The sequence below is a fragment of the Macaca thibetana genome, chromosome 5 (assembly GCF_024542745.1).
Source record: "Macaca thibetana thibetana isolate TM-01 chromosome 5, ASM2454274v1, whole genome shotgun sequence".
NCBI lineage: Eukaryota > Metazoa > Chordata > Mammalia > Primates > Cercopithecidae > Macaca > Macaca thibetana.
The window spans coordinates 10,042,197-10,058,135 of NC_065582.1; the positions used below are offsets into that span (position 1 = coordinate 10,042,197).

Here is a 15,939-nt window from a genome sequence, read left to right on the forward strand (position 1 = left end):
CATTGCTTACTATCTATTAGCATTAAATAATTAAAATAGCTCCTGAGGATATCAAATATAAAACCAGAGCATTGCATATCTATTATGCAGCAATGAGCTTAATTTTTCCCAAAAGAAATTTTAACTAAGAATTTTTATTGTCTTTACCATGCAATATATTCAGATTAAAATGAAAACAACAAAGTGCAGACTAAAGATCATCATCATTTAAAATAGACAATATTATTTTACAATTGCCTAGCTTATTAAATATTTATTAATCAAAAGAATTTTTTTCTGCAACACCACAAGTATTTACTAATAATTATCCAAATAGTAAGTCAAGTTGAGTGTTTAAAATACCCCCAAATCCTACCTGCTGTAAGGTTTTTTTTTAAAGTGCAGGAAAAGATAATAAAACAGCATACTAAATTTTCATCTCCTTCAGAAATAACAATGGGTTAACAACACAGAGTTTTGTAAAACTACTTAAACATTTTTAGCTTAGAAATTTAAATTCTGAAAACAGCTTGGCTTACTTCTTTTAGGAGAAAAGTCTCATGCATTTTTATCTATGTCTATGTTATTTAATATTCTACTCCTTACTTGAGCTAAGTTTCTTCTGAAACAAAAATTTTAACAAAGAATACCACTGAGATACTTTGAGAGTGCGCTCTGCCAAATATTATTATGCCCTGGTCATATTTGGGCATTATCATTAGTGTTTTGCTGTAGTCTTATTTTCACTCTTTTTTTAACCTTTGTTATGACCTTGGGCACAGATAAGCTCATTAAAAATTAAATTGCTTATTATAGCCTGGCATCACTTTCCACTTTGATCAGAAAGCACAATAGGTTCCTTGAGTGGATTTACCTATAAAATATTCTAGTAATGAGAACAGAAAAGGCAAGTGTAATAACCTTAATGCTGAAACAAAAGCTGCAGAAATGCTACCAAGAGGGTGATAATAAACATTTTGTATGGAGAAAGAAACTATAGATTTGCGGTATTAAAATTTGGTTTTCTAGCTTGTTAGGTAAGCATCACAACTTGGAAACCTAGTTGCTTATTTTAGTCATACGAGATTATATTCTGCCATTGTACATATTTTGCTGATAATATGCTCATACCAACCAACATCCCTCTCCCCTTCACCCCAGGCTGGAGAGTACATGAACAACCCTTGAGTAATTATACCAAACAGAAAACAATTTAAGTGGGTAGCATTAAAATGAATCCTAAATTGGGTATCCCAATATACAGAAAGCTTTATTCTTCTTTTTAAAATTCTGAAGCCGTATTTCACAGTTTTGATTGTGCTATAACAATTTAGGTCGCTATAGCTCTATTTCTAGCGTTTTAGTGACTATTACAGTTTTTTACCTTTTCAGCATATGGGAAGAGTAATAAAGTAAAAGCAGGATGGATTATACCATACGTTTATAGTAATTATATATGAATTAAAATATTCTGAAAACCTTTACTTGCATTGAAACTCCTCCATATTTACAGTACATCAACTCATTTACATTTGAAAGTTTAAGAGTCTGCCCTTGGGATTTGATTGTATAGAGGAATATGAAAAGAATTGACAGTAAAAACCATGTTTATATCTACTCACTGTCTTTGAATGTATTTATATTAACATGGAGAAGAGAAAGCTTTTCAAGTTATTTCCTTTAATGCTGAAATAAAATATATTCTAATCAGAGTATAAAATGTGCTATTATTTAAATAAAAACCTTAATCCTGTTCAACACAAATTGCTGATTGTGACAAAATGCTTGGACTCCTCAAAGTACATCATAATCAAATCGCTACTCTTTTAACATTAAATTGGGGCCTATCAAACAAGCAAGGCCTACTGTGTGCTTAGGAGTTTCTGAGATAATAAAATGAATATAAGCTATTATAAATCAATGATGTTTAAATCAAACACTGAGATCAAATGCACTTCTATTATTAATGATTAAATGAATTTTGACTTGTAATTCACTTTGTATTCCAAATATATGATAAAGGAATTTGAGCAAAGCAAATACTTGTCATTCATATATTGAATCCTTCTAGGGTCACCCATTTTTCTGGCATGAGTATGTACTTACAGTCCCATGGAGTATTTACTCTGGGTATTTCTTGGCACTAAAATTTGATTTATTTCTAATTTCTAGTAATTTTATTGCTGTTGTCCAAAATTTAGATGCAATAGGTATTACTAGTTTTTACATACATAAGTAATCATTTTAAAACATTCAATGTTTATGACATCTTACAGTAAAGAGAATAAAGATAGTCAACTACATCTAGAGCCAGAGATGTAGACTTGGAATTCATTTACAAAGACAAGGCCACAGCAGTCCATTCTATGTTCCCATGGAGTTGCTACCTTCCATATATTCACCTATCCTCATATTATAGTTTAATGAGTTTTAATTATAAATAATACTATAACATTTATATTCTTGTTTTATATTTATAACTTTTTACCTATCTTATTTGCTCCATAAGATATATTAGCAATCATTACATTTCATGGTGAAAAACTATATATAGATTCTAGTTCTTTAACCTACTGGTAAATTGGTTAATACAGCCATTTTATTAGTTCGCAGTGACATGAGCAAAGGAAAAATGATAACATGTTTATTATTTTCTCAATATTTTATTGTTACTTTTATTTATATGACAGTAGCAAACAAAATCTATTATTACTTGAATTAAGGTATATATTTTGTTTTGTTTTAATTTTACAATATGTTTTCTATACCATTTGTCTACAGTCTAGAATATTTTATGAAATTAGATGAAATGTACTTAGCCTCTTTTGTAACATGCTCTTTCTACAAGTATAAGTTAGTCCTGAGGCTTTTATTTCCCATGTTGTGATTTCAGCAATGTTTTAAGGAGTTAAAACAACTGGATTGTAGCTCATTTTTCTCCCCTTACCTATGGGACATTCCCGGAAAAGAAAGGCAGATGACCCAGGCTAATCTTCCTGAAAACATGCTGATAATTGGACCTCTTGGCAAATAGACTAATTATATTGCTATGAGGAGAGTCTTTATCTATGAAATGCTTAAGCAGACTGCCTGCAGTGTAGGATTGCTTTTGGAAAGCAAACCTAGAATCATTGGATTTATGAGACACTCTCTTTGGAAAATGTCTTGTAAGCTACAACCACACGAGTTACAAGCAAAATTCTCTTTGTGAGGCATCTGACAAATCTTAGAGATTTCATCCATCATTCCAACCAGAAATCACATGTCCTAAAGAGAAGATGGGTGGTGGTTCCCCAATATCCCAGCCAACTCCCTGCTTCCTCTGTGAATTGCCACTTGTTACTTTAGAATTACTAGAAAGTATTTCATAAGGAATCTGATTCATGAGAATCTGATTTGACAAATCGAACTTTTTTGTGTTAACTCATATATACACATATGTGAATGCACATACACATTCACATATTTATAGTAGTATGTTTCTTGTTTTCAACTGCCATTTTTCTGCTAACAAAATCTCTTACGTAAAGGTTGAATATGTATGTATATAAATATGTACCCTTATGTGCCAAAACTTATGCTAGGTAACAAACGAGACATGGTAATTAATAATTTATAATGTAGTGAGTTCTATAGCCTAGGTGCAGAATGAAGAAATATAGAAAAGAGAAACTTTTCTATATTCCTTTGATTTTATTTCTAATTTCTAGTAATTTTATTACTGTTGTCCAAAATGTAGATACAATACCTATTACTAGTTTTTACATACATAAGTATGTACATACTTATGTCTTGTTCCAAATTAGATATATAACATAAGCTATAAATAGACATAAGCTACATTTTATGGAGATTTAGGGATAGTTTATTCCTAGCCCAAATGTACTAATAAAGATATCATTACCACCAGTGGGGTTCTACATCTATCAAAAAAAAAGTAGCATAGCCTCTTGTGGTGGGCATTGAAGAGTAAGAAACTTTATTTGAAGACTGGAAAATCATCAATCAGTTGCAATGTGTTGGTGGGTCATTTTCATAAAATTGTCTCCCATGCAACTGAGAAATGAGTCCTTGGTTTTCATTGAAGAAGTTAGGAAATAAAATGTTTCTTAACATTGGCTGAATTTCAAAGGGTACTACAAGATGAGTTCAGAAAAGCAAGTCCCTTACAAATACAATTTTAAAACAAATTCAATGAGCCTCTATTTTGGAACTTGCACATTTAAGAGATGTAGCTAATCACCATCTAACTGTGAAAAAAAACAGAGAAGACCATGGTGGGACAAAATAGAATAAAATCAGTCTCATGGTAAAGACTGAATCAACGTTATGGCCACCATTCCTCTGTTAAATGTTCTAACTCTGATTACATTGCTAACCAGTAAATGCTTCCAATTGATAAAAGTAGTTCAGAGGAAAAAGTCTAACATACCATATTTTTGAGTTCAAAGTGTCTGTAATTAAAACTAGAAAGAGACATTTGCTACAAAACTTTGTGTATGGCTAGTGGCACATGGAGCTGATTGGATAAAGGTTTCGGAGAGATGTAAATCCTCAAACCATTCACCAGTGATTGGCCTTGAACACCAAATTCCTGTGGAAAATATGCTTAGGTCCCAAGGAGAGACTTTCTCTATTGCCTTTTTTTTCATGGGACTGAGGAGGATATCAATAAATAATCCAGAAGGCAGAGGCAAGGTTCATAGAAAAGAGTGGTCAAGGATACTACCCTCCCCCAGAGGGATTTCATAATTGTTATGGAAAAGTATCTGTTCTGAAACTGTCATTCCTCCCCTTTGTGAACAAGACAGCTTGTCAAGGTTATCCTCTATTTATTGCATGTGTCCTTTGAATTATGTGGTCCCTAGATCAAGATAAGCTACATGCAGGTCTGACCTGGAAAATGTCTTGTGACTCTGGACATTGATCCTGATGCTACACTGGAACTCATGGATGTACTTCCTGCAGGAGGGGTCTGAGAATATTTGCATGTAAATGGAAAGGAAATGACACTCATGACCAATAGGACTATCTATCTATCTATCTATCTATCTATCTATCTATCTATCTATCTATCTATCATCTACCTATCTATCATTTATCTACCTATCATCTATCTTTCTATCTATCATTTTTATTTTCAAATTGTCATTTTCTCTGTCCCATTGATCTCAAGCTTGGTGTTATAATTGTAGGGGTGAAAAATAATGGTACCTCCAAGGTGTCCATGTTGTAATCTCCAGAACCTGTGATTGTATTACATTACATGGAAAAATAAACTTTTTTCAGATATTATTCACTTTCCAATATGATTGCAGATATAATTCATTTATGGATCATGGGTTGGGGAGAGAATGTTGAATTTTCTAGTTGGACCCATTGTAATCACAAAGGTCTTTAATAGGGAGGCCAGCAGGAGTGTCAGACGGATATGTGAGGAGAGAAGCAGGAGGGAGAGAGAGAAGGAGAGGAAGGGAGGGAGAAGAGAATGAAGAGGAGAAAGACAAGAGAGTGCTGAAGGGGAAGGGAGCGAGAAAACAAAGGGCAGAAGGGAGAGGAGAAAAAGTGGGCAAGAGATAGGAATGAGATAGAAGAGAAGAGAGAGGGAAGAGAGGAGCAGGGAGGGAGAGGAGAAAATGAGGAGAGGCAAGAGAGAGGAGGAGAGAAGAGGGCAGAGGGAGAGGTAGAAAGGAGGGGACAGAGAAAAAAGAGAGAAAGGGAAGAAGAGGGATAGAGAGGGGAGAGAAAGGGGAGAGAGATTGGTATTTGAAAATGCTATTCTGTTGCCTCCAAGACAGAGGAAGAAGACAGTAGTAAAAAAATGCAGGTGGCCACTAGAAACTACATAAAGAATAAAATGGGCGTTGCCCCCTTGAGCCTCTTTCTAGAGGAAAGGCAGCCCTATTGATGACTTTAGGAATTCCGACCTCTCAAATGGTAGAATACTTGAGTGTGTAGATAATAGATTGTGTTAATGTGTTATAACAGTGGAAAACTAATACGACTTTCCGTTCTCCTTCCTATGGTAAATTATACTTCCCCACCATATGATGTCCTTCTTGACAATGTGACTTGCTTAAATTAGTAAAACATGAGCAGAAATTCAATGCCCCACCAAGAAGCTTAAAAGCTATCACATTTCTACTATGTTTTCTTAGGCTTTGTCTGTCACAAGAACAGCAATGTTCCAGATAGCAACAGCACCATTAACCTGGGCTCCTCAGTGAAGACACAGGCAGTAAAACCATACATGAACCACAGTGGTTCTAAATATGAATGTGAATTAAACCATGCTGTCATTCTTCACTTGCTATAAAGTTAGTTTGGACAGACATATAGGATAATTAGGATAGAATGGAGATTTTTCTCCAAAATTTCTGTCTTTACATACAAGATTTGTATGCATTGCCTTTCATATTTGTATTTACTTCAGCACAATTTTCCAAATGTTTCATTATATATGTTATAAACATTTCTTGATATTTTCACTAGATATTACTCTTTCATACTTCCTTATCTGCAATTCTTGGTACATAACAAAAAAGAAACATGAATTTGACTTTACATAATTTGAAGCTTATGTGTATAAAAATAGATTAGAAACCCTTGTGTTTCATTAAATGTCTTTTCCATTGTGCTTGACATTCACACCCTCGTGTAATCCCTTCTACTTGAATGTGGGATGGACCTAGTGACTCACTTTTAAGAAAGAGAATACAACAAAAAGTGATGGAACATCACTTCTGAATTGTGTTACAAGAAGATTGTGAATTCATCTTACTTGTTCCAACATTCTCTCTGGGTTCAACCTAGGGGAAGTCGGTTGCCATGTTGTGAACTGTCCTATGGAAAGGCCCACATAGCAAGGACCTGAGCCTACCAATGGCCATGTGGATTGTGGCCATTTGTGGTCTCAGGTCTTTACCATGTGGGCTTAGGCTTGGAAGTGAGTCACTCCCCCATTCAAGACTTGAGATGACTGCACCTCTAGCCAACAACTTAATTGCAGCATTGGGAGAAACTCTGAGCCTGAGGACCCAGCTAAGCTACATGTAGATTTCAGATGCACAGAAATTGTGAGATAATCAATGCTATGGTTTATGTTGCTAAGTTTTGGGATCATTTCTTATGCATTGATAAATAGCTAATATATATTTTGGTACATCAAAGTAGTGTGTTGACATAACAAATACCTAAATATTTGGAAGTATTTTGGGGATTAGCATTGGGCAGAGGCTGAAGGGAATTTGGGAAGCATGTTAAGAAAAGCCTGTTTCTTTGAACAGATTCAGTAGAAATCTTGACATTGAGGAAGTCAATGAAGTTCAAAAGGAGATAAGAATGAGGAACATGTTTTTGGAAACTGGAGGATGGGGGATCTTTGTTCTAAAGGGGTAGAAGGCTTAGAAACAGTATTACCTCCATTAACATGGAAAGTATAAAATCTGCGGTGATCTGGCTTAGGAGATTTCCAAGCTAAGTATTCAAAATGCTACTTGCTTTCTTTTTGATGCTTATTCTAAAATGTGGAGGGAGAGAAAGAAATTGAGGGAAGTGCTGTTAACTAATGGTAACTAGGGGTTGGTTTTGAAATTTCTCAGCCTCTCCATATTGCAAAAGAGGTGAAAATTAACAAATGGATTTTGAGCAAATTTCAAATCCAGGTCACTCCCACAGAAAATGTGAAAAATGTTTGTTGTTTCAACCCACTACATTTTGGGGTAATTTGTTATGCAGTAATGAACAACTAATACAATCATTCAGCTGGTGGCTCTATGTGACCAGAGGATTAACTATGCTGTCAAATTCCTCTAAAAATATCATCCCTAGTAGTGTCTAATATTAAGAATTGAAGAATGCTAATACCTTTGCTTATCTCATATCTCATCACCTCAAAAATCACTTAAACTCTCGCTCACTTTCTCCTGTTTCCTCTCAGAACCAAAGCTATGATTCAAGCATGGATAGTTAGATCCAAATGATTAGTTTTTGTCAAGGTGACCATGACCAATAAAATATCTCCCCTCTTGTTTCTTACAAGATGAACAGAAAGAGGTAACTTAAACATTTTTCTCATATCTCATGAAAGATAATAATATGTTCCATATAAAGTAAAATCAACTTAGGACAAAACAGAAGGTTAAATCTCATTTTGCTCACTTTCTCTCATGATTACATTCTTCCATTTACTCTTAGAATTCTTCCATTACTCTTAGGAAATTTTTACAGTTCCACATGGTGTAGTTGGCACTCACTGTAAAGTAATGTCTGGTTTATACTGCAGACAGGCCTTCTTGAAACTTTCTTCTGACTGGAATGTTGATAAGAATTTTCCATTAGTTTGGGAACATGTGCTAACCACTGAATATAAATATGGAGGCATGGAAATGGAAGGTGATGAATAAGGGGAGTTGAGGTCAAGGAATACTGTGGAGTAGTATCAATAGGAGCAAAATGGGAATGGGTGGATGACAAGGTAGCTTTCATTTTGCTTGAAAGAAATTCTCTTATTTTTATGAATAACTAAACACAAAAGTAAGAACTAAGGTTCATACTTTCCGCATTCCAGCCCTGTAAGGACCATTTCATCACATTTTTATCTTTTTTACACTTTTATTCAGGTTTTCATTTTTTCTACATCTAGAAAGAGATTGTTCAAACTAAGAATCTGGTATTATCTCCGGGGGGGGGGTGGGGAATAAATGAAAGAATAAGAAAATATGTACACTGCAAATTTCCTACAATTGGGAGGAAAATGCAAATTAAAGAAACAGTGGAATCTACTTTTGACCAAGATGGAATAACTGGCACCAAATTTAACACAGATCTGTCCGCTTCTCCCTAAAACAATAAAAATAAAAAAGAAAAAGAAATGTGTGTGTGTGTGTGTGCGTGTGTGCATACATATACGTATATGTATTTTTTAAAGTCAATCCCAAATATGCTTTCTTTTTTACTTTTTTTTTTTTTTTTTTTTGTCGGGTTCTCGCTCTGTCACCCAGGCTGGAGTACAGTGATGTCGTGACTCCTTAACCTCGTGAGCCAGAGCAACTCTACAACCTCAGCCTGCTGACTAGCTGGGATCACAGACGCCCAGCCCCATCCCAGCTAATTAATTTTTATTTATTTATGTATTTATTTATTTATTTTTATTATTATTTTGTAGAGACAGGGTCTCACTATGTTGCTCAGACTGGTCTCAAACTCCTGGATTTTAGCGATCTTCCCACTTCGGCTTCCCAAAGTGCTGGGATTACAGGTATAGGCTACAATGCTTGGCTGCTGCAGATCCTTGAAGTTGACTGAATTCTTTTTCCAATTCCTTACTCTCCCCTGTCATAGAGTTATACATCCCTAGCCTTGCTGGTGAGGCATTGTTGGAGAGAAAGTAGAAAATGCGCCCCTTACCTACTGACTTTGAGCTTAGTCATTTGACATGGTTTTATCAATATTTATTAGCAGTCATGAGGTGAGTGGAGGCTTAAATGAACTTGATCGGTTTGGAATTGCCTTTTCATACCTCTGAATTCCTTGATGAGAAGAATGTCTCCCTGGGTAGTTTTTGAACCCAGAAAGAGGATACCCAAAGAGCATACCTGTAAACAATGACAAGCTCAGCTGATTTCAGCTGAGTGCAGCAGAGGCACACTTGACCTGTGTCGGTCAGTAAGACAAGTATACGTTGTTGTTAGCCATTGACAGGCTGGGATGGTTGGATATAGAAAATTATCAAAGAAATGGCTCATTCAGTTGTAATATCATTTCATTATGTTGTTTTATCTTTTGGGCATGCCTCTCTTTTGGCTAAATTCTTATTTTATTAAATTCTATTATTCTGATGTTAACTTTATCTGACAAAAAAATTCCAACCCTTGATTGATTTTGGTTCATATTGACTTGGGGTAGTATTTTTTTTTATAACTTTATCTTCTGCTTTTTTTGCATGGTGTTTTTTTTTTAAGTATTTTTGTCTTTTGGGCATCTCTTGCTTGCTTGCTGTTATTGGGATGGTAGGAGTAATTTTTGTGCTGTCTTCCAGTTTTAGTATTTCAATGGATGAGCATTAAAATTATTGAGATTAATGTTGCATTACGTGTTAGTGTTACTCCAATTTTTAATGTTTCTCTAATTTTTCATTCTTTTATATATTCATGTTTCTATTTTTTTCATTTCTCCAATTTTTTTAGGGATTCTTTTTCAATGTTTTGTTTGCTTACCAATTGTTTTTGTTTGTTTGTTTGTTTTTCTCTGTAAAACTGCAAAACATAAACAATAGAGTACCTTTAAAACAGTCAAATAAAAATGTTGATCACCTGGGAACAAAAATTAGTCTGCGAGTTGATTCTTTGACAAGAGCCTCACCTGGTCACCCAAGCTGGAATGCAATGGCGCAATCTTGGCTCACTGCAACCTCCACCTCCCAGGTTTAAGCGATTCTCTTGCCTCTGCTTCTCGAGCAGCCGGGATTACAGGCACGTGCCATACACCTGACTAATTTCTTTGTATTTTTAGTAGAGATGCGATTTTGCCAAGTTAGCCAGGCTGGTCTCAAACTCCTGACCTCAAGTGATCTGCCCACCTCGGCCTCCCAAAGTGCTATGATCCAAGTGCCACTGCACCTGGCCTGGGAATTGATTCCTAACAACATCATTTGGAAGCCATAAGCCATTTAGGATACTGTGAAGAAAGAACTGAGAAAAAAACAGCTGTCAATTTAAAATTCTACATTAAAAAAATAGCTTTTCAAGTTCAAAAGAAAAATTGAAAAAAATCAAGCAAACAAAGCTGATGGCATTTATTACCAACAAACTTTCTCTTAAAATAAATATGAAGAATGTATTGCAGATATAAAGAAAGTGATCTTAAGTGCAGGGATTGGGTAAAGCAAATATTCCTAGACCAAAAACAACAACAAAAACAAAAAAAAGAGAGAAATACCTAGAATGTGTATTTGTAGAGCCATGAGATCAAGCTAAAGGGTTCTAAAGGATCTAGTTTTCTTCACAAAATGTAGATATGCATGTGCAAAATATGTATGTAAAATTCAAAAAATGGAATGTGAAAAAATCATTGTAAAGTTAATAAAGACTTTAAGAAAAGTAGAAACAAAAAAATTTAGACAAATAGTACATATTGAGGTCATAGAAACACTGTCAGCCTACCAGTAATCATATGCAGTTTATATGGTCTAAATGCTCTTTACAGTGAATGGTTATGAGACTGAGTTAACAAATAATAATACATTTTTTTTCTGCTGCTAAGAGACCTACTGGTAAGTAAACATACAGCAAATATGAAAGGAAAAAAACAAAGAAAAAATAAACCGGGCAAATACTAGTTAAAAGAAAGTTGATGTAGTCATATTAATATCATACAAATGGGAATTTGAGGCAAATGTCTTAGTAGATTCACAGTTATTTGCTATGTATTAATAAGGCCTTTTAAAACCAGAAATATGTAATATTTTAACAGAGGTGCCCTTAATATCATGGTATGAAATATATAAATCAAAATTTTATAGAACTTTATGGAGAAAATGACTAACCCACTCAAATATTGAGATATTTCAACAGGCCTCTCAGTAACTGATGTAGATACAAAAATAGCAAAATGAAAATCAAATTTTTTCAAAACACAATAAAAATTGCTTTGTGATTTTTAAAATACGATATCCAGGGAAAAAAATCAAAATGAAATTGGAGGACTGTTTGAAAAGAATCATAATGAAAATAGGTGATATCAAAATTAGTGAGCTGAAGCTTAAGCAGAACTTAGAAATGTGTGCCCTTGAATACTTATCTAAAAATAAGAAAAGCTGCAAATTACTGTGTTAAATATCTGCCTTAGGCAGTTCATAAACAGTACGGCAATAAAAACTTTGAAAAAGATGAAAGGAATTAATAAAGATTAAAGCCAGGATCAATGAAAAATATATTCAACAGAGAGTGTGAACAAAGTCAAAAGTTTGCATAGGCATGGATGTCATCAGAGCTTTTCACATTTTGTTCTTATTCTGCTTCCAGGCATTTTCCACCCTATTGAATTCAAGCATGGCTTTGCAACTTATTTTGACCAAGAAATTGTGTGCAGAAATAACTTAGGATTTCTGTGGGGATTCTTTGGGGCCTACTTTTCCAGTCGAACCCTGGTGGCCAACAATGATGTCACCAATGGAGAGTGTTCCATCAGCTTGCAACCTGATGAGAGGATCTACAATTAAAAAACAAACGAAGAAGCAAACAAAAACTCTGGATCACACTAAGTTTGAGGTATAAGGAAAAATAAAACACATTTCAAACCACTAACAGTGTGAGATTTTATATACCTGCCACATAACTCAGCCTATCTTGTTGGTTCTTTGAAAATAATCATAAATCAGACAGTCTTGGCTAATCATGAACACACACATACAAACACACAAGCGTGCACATACAAACAATATATGGATATATTTTTAAGGAAGAAAGAGAAATAATATACATGGTGCAGATATTAAAATATACTTTAAAGAGCTTTAATGACTGTCATGCCAGTGAATTTATAAAATAAAAAAAAATTAGAAAGGCTCTAGCAAGACTGAGTCAAGATTGACTCAAAATCTTTAATAGTTCTCTACCAATTAAAAATTACAGTCAGTATTTTAAAATCCTTACACAAATGAAACACCAGATCCAAGTGACCTTAAAAGCAAGCTGTATCAAATAGTAAATAAACCTGACATTACATAAACTTTTACAGAAGTAAAGGAAGGAGCATTTGTTACCTTATTTTATAAGGTTAACAAAACCTTAATACCAAAACCTGACAAGGTAAGTGATAGGAGAATGAAAATTACTTACCATGCTAGTCGTTAATACGCAGTACAGTATTAGCAAAATGAATCCAGTAGTAAACTTAGAAAAGACAAAGCTTACATAGTTGGGTTGATCCCTATTAACAGACAAAAGGAGGAAAACATAATATATGTTATTTTCTTGATAGACTAAAAGACTGTTAGTAAAAATCTTTATCAATTTGTGATTAAGTTACTAGAAATTTAAAGCAAAATGCCGTCAACTAAGGGCATCATAAATTAATAAAGTAAATATAATTTTTATGGTACAGTATTAAAGCAGTTGCTTTTAGACCAGATACACTGTCATCACTTCTTTTCAACATTGTACTTGGAGGCCTAACCATGAAAATGAAAAAAGAAAGAAAATTGATTGAAAAACGAAGTAACAACAAAAGCATGACTATTTTCAGTTTGTCTATTCAGAAACTCCAAAGAAACCATGGGGAAATTCTAAAATTAATATATGAGTTTGCTAATTTTTCCGGATGGGTGATCAATGTGTCGATCACAGTTTTATACACGACAAATAATTTTTAATGTAAACTAAAAATGATCATAATACCTATACTAAAAATTAAGATATGCCAACTCATAACAGAGATTACTTTTTACTATTTTATTTATTATTTTATATTTTATTTTAGAGATGGTCGTCTTGCTTCGTTGCCCAGGCTGGAGTGCAGTGGTGCAATCATAGCTTACTACAGCCTCAGAATCCCGGGATCAAGCTTTCTTCACACCCTGGCCTCCCAAACAGATTATTTACTTATAGAAAATAAGACTTTATTAAAAGACATTGATGCAGTTGTAAATATTGGGAGAAGGTTATGATTGTGATTGCAATAGGGTGAAGTTGTCAGTTCTCCTCCAATTGATCATAGGTGAATGCATTCATAATCAAAACCTCATAGTATTTTACTTTGGAATTTATTAAACATAGTCTAAAATTTATATGAGAGAACAAAGGACAAGAAATAGCCAAAACTTTCCTGAAAAATAAAGAACAGGGGTTACTAACAGTATTAAGATTATGTGGCATTGCGGCAAGAACAAGCAGACAGAAGATGTTCAGAAGATGTTGTAAGAGTGTATTTTCTTCTCCCTGAGTAGTAAGGATTTCTTAAATCAAATGTAAATAGCACAATGAAAATACTGATTGCCCTGTCAGTATTAAAATGTACACAGTTCTTTTCACTAAAAAACATGTACAGAAGGGCTGTGGTATAGTCATACTGTCATTACACTAATGGTTTTAGAGTGTAAACTTGTGCAACCATATTGTAAAACAATTTACAAATCTCTTGTGAAGTTGAACTTATATGTACCTTCTGATCATAAAATTTCAAGGACAAACCTTACAACTGGGTACCAGGAGTGATGTTCCCATAGATACATCAATCATAATAGATTAAAAAAAAATCAGCTGCCTAAATTTTCATTAATGGGAGAATAGTAGAATGAATGGTTAAATTATGGTAGAATCATACTACAAAATATTATTTAGCAGTACAAATGATTAAATGCATAAACATTATTGATTCTGAAAATACAATATGAATTTAAAATTTTATAAAATAGACAATTCCATTTGTATAAAGGACAAAAAGGCAGAAAAACAATTTACAGATGATAAATAGATCGGCAATAAAACTTTGAAACCAAGAAAAGAAGAATTCATGATATGATGATGTTGAGATGGGAGGAAGAGGAATGAACCCGGATCAAGTGAATCTAAGGTTTAATGTTCTAGCTCATCATCTGGGAGTGGAGTACATGTATGTTAATTGTATTAAAATGTGTATTCATGTGTGCATGCAGTTTTTTTGTCTTTGTTTTTGTTTTTGTTTTTGTTTCTTTTTTTTTGTTTGTTTCTTTTTTTGTGTTTCATTATGTTGCCCAGGCTGATCTGCAACTCCTGGGCTCAAGTGATCCTCCCACCTCAGTCTCTGTAAAGGGTGGGATTACAGGTGTGAGCCACCATGGCTAGCTCTTCTTTTAAAAATATGACAAATTTTACAACATTAGTATTTTTTTTTAGACAAGTCTCCCTATGTCACCCAGGCTGTAGTGCTGTGGCATGATCATAGTTCACTGCAGCCTTGAATTTCTGGGCTCAAACGATCCTCTCGCCCCAGCCCCCTAAGTAGTTGGGACCTCAAGTGTGCGCCACCACATCTGGATACTTTTTTTTTTTTTTTAGTAGAGACGAGGTCTTGTTCTCTTGCCCAGGCTGGTCTTGAACTCCTGAACTCAAATGATCCTCCCGCCTTGGCCTCCCAAAGTGCTGGGATTACAAGCCTAAGCCACCACACCTGGAGAATATTTGCAATTTTTAAACTTAGAAAGGTATATTTATACATGTTATGCTTTTCTCCTAATGCTTACACCTATCTTTTTTGACCTGTGTTTCTATGTTTTTCTTACCAATGTGAAAACTTAACAATTATGTTCACTCCCCAAGTAACTTTAAAAACTTAACAAAACTTGTACATTTTTCTAGTATTCCCCAAAAATCTCATGTTTATTTTTATGTCATTGTCTATTTATTATATATTTTTCTTCCAGATGTATTGTATGTACAATAAATGTTCTGGCTCTTGAATGCCTGGAGTCTTTTATGTAGCACCTTTGCATTTATGATAGTGTGAAATGCTTTACTTGTGGTAATTTAGGAATATTATTTCATTTTTTTCTTCCATTCAGTGTTGTAGTTGAAAAAGCTTATGTTGATCTTACGTTCCTAACTTTTATGAGGACTATTTTTGTTTTCTTTCTGGGAGATTGTCACTGATATTCTTAAATTTCACTAGCATGTGTTTAGTGCCAGTTATTTCTTGTTTTTCCTTTTGGATGTTTCTGAACCAGTCTTTTCAGTCTAAGTTGCATTAGACTTATTTTTGAGCCCCGCACGTCATCCTCTACATTTCCGCATCCCCTGTGTTTCAGCAGTCACAGTGGTGGACAGTGTCCTGGGCCTTCTGGCAGCATCTCACCTCAGATATCAATTGCATCTCTCAGCTTTTCTGCCGTCAGGAATTAGCTTATGCAGGGTGCCTGGAGCAGACAAAAGTTTAAGGAGTTAAAACCCAAGACTCTGTTCTGTGGCCTCTGTTCTCACTCGTAAG

The 15,939-nt window shown here is 34.3% G+C and overlaps 1 long non-coding RNA gene across 1 annotated transcript in view; it reads left to right on the plus strand.

Annotated features, from left to right (window-relative positions):
* LOC126954351 (uncharacterized) overlaps positions 1 to 12,302 on the plus strand; it is a 49,178-nt gene extending 36,876 nt beyond the window's left edge. The window contains exon 3 of the long non-coding RNA XR_007725599.1: positions 12,003 to 12,302. This is a non-coding gene — a long non-coding RNA (uncharacterized LOC126954351). The remainder of the gene's footprint in view (positions 1 to 12,002) is intronic.
* Positions 12,303 to 15,939: the final 3,637 nt, after the last annotated feature.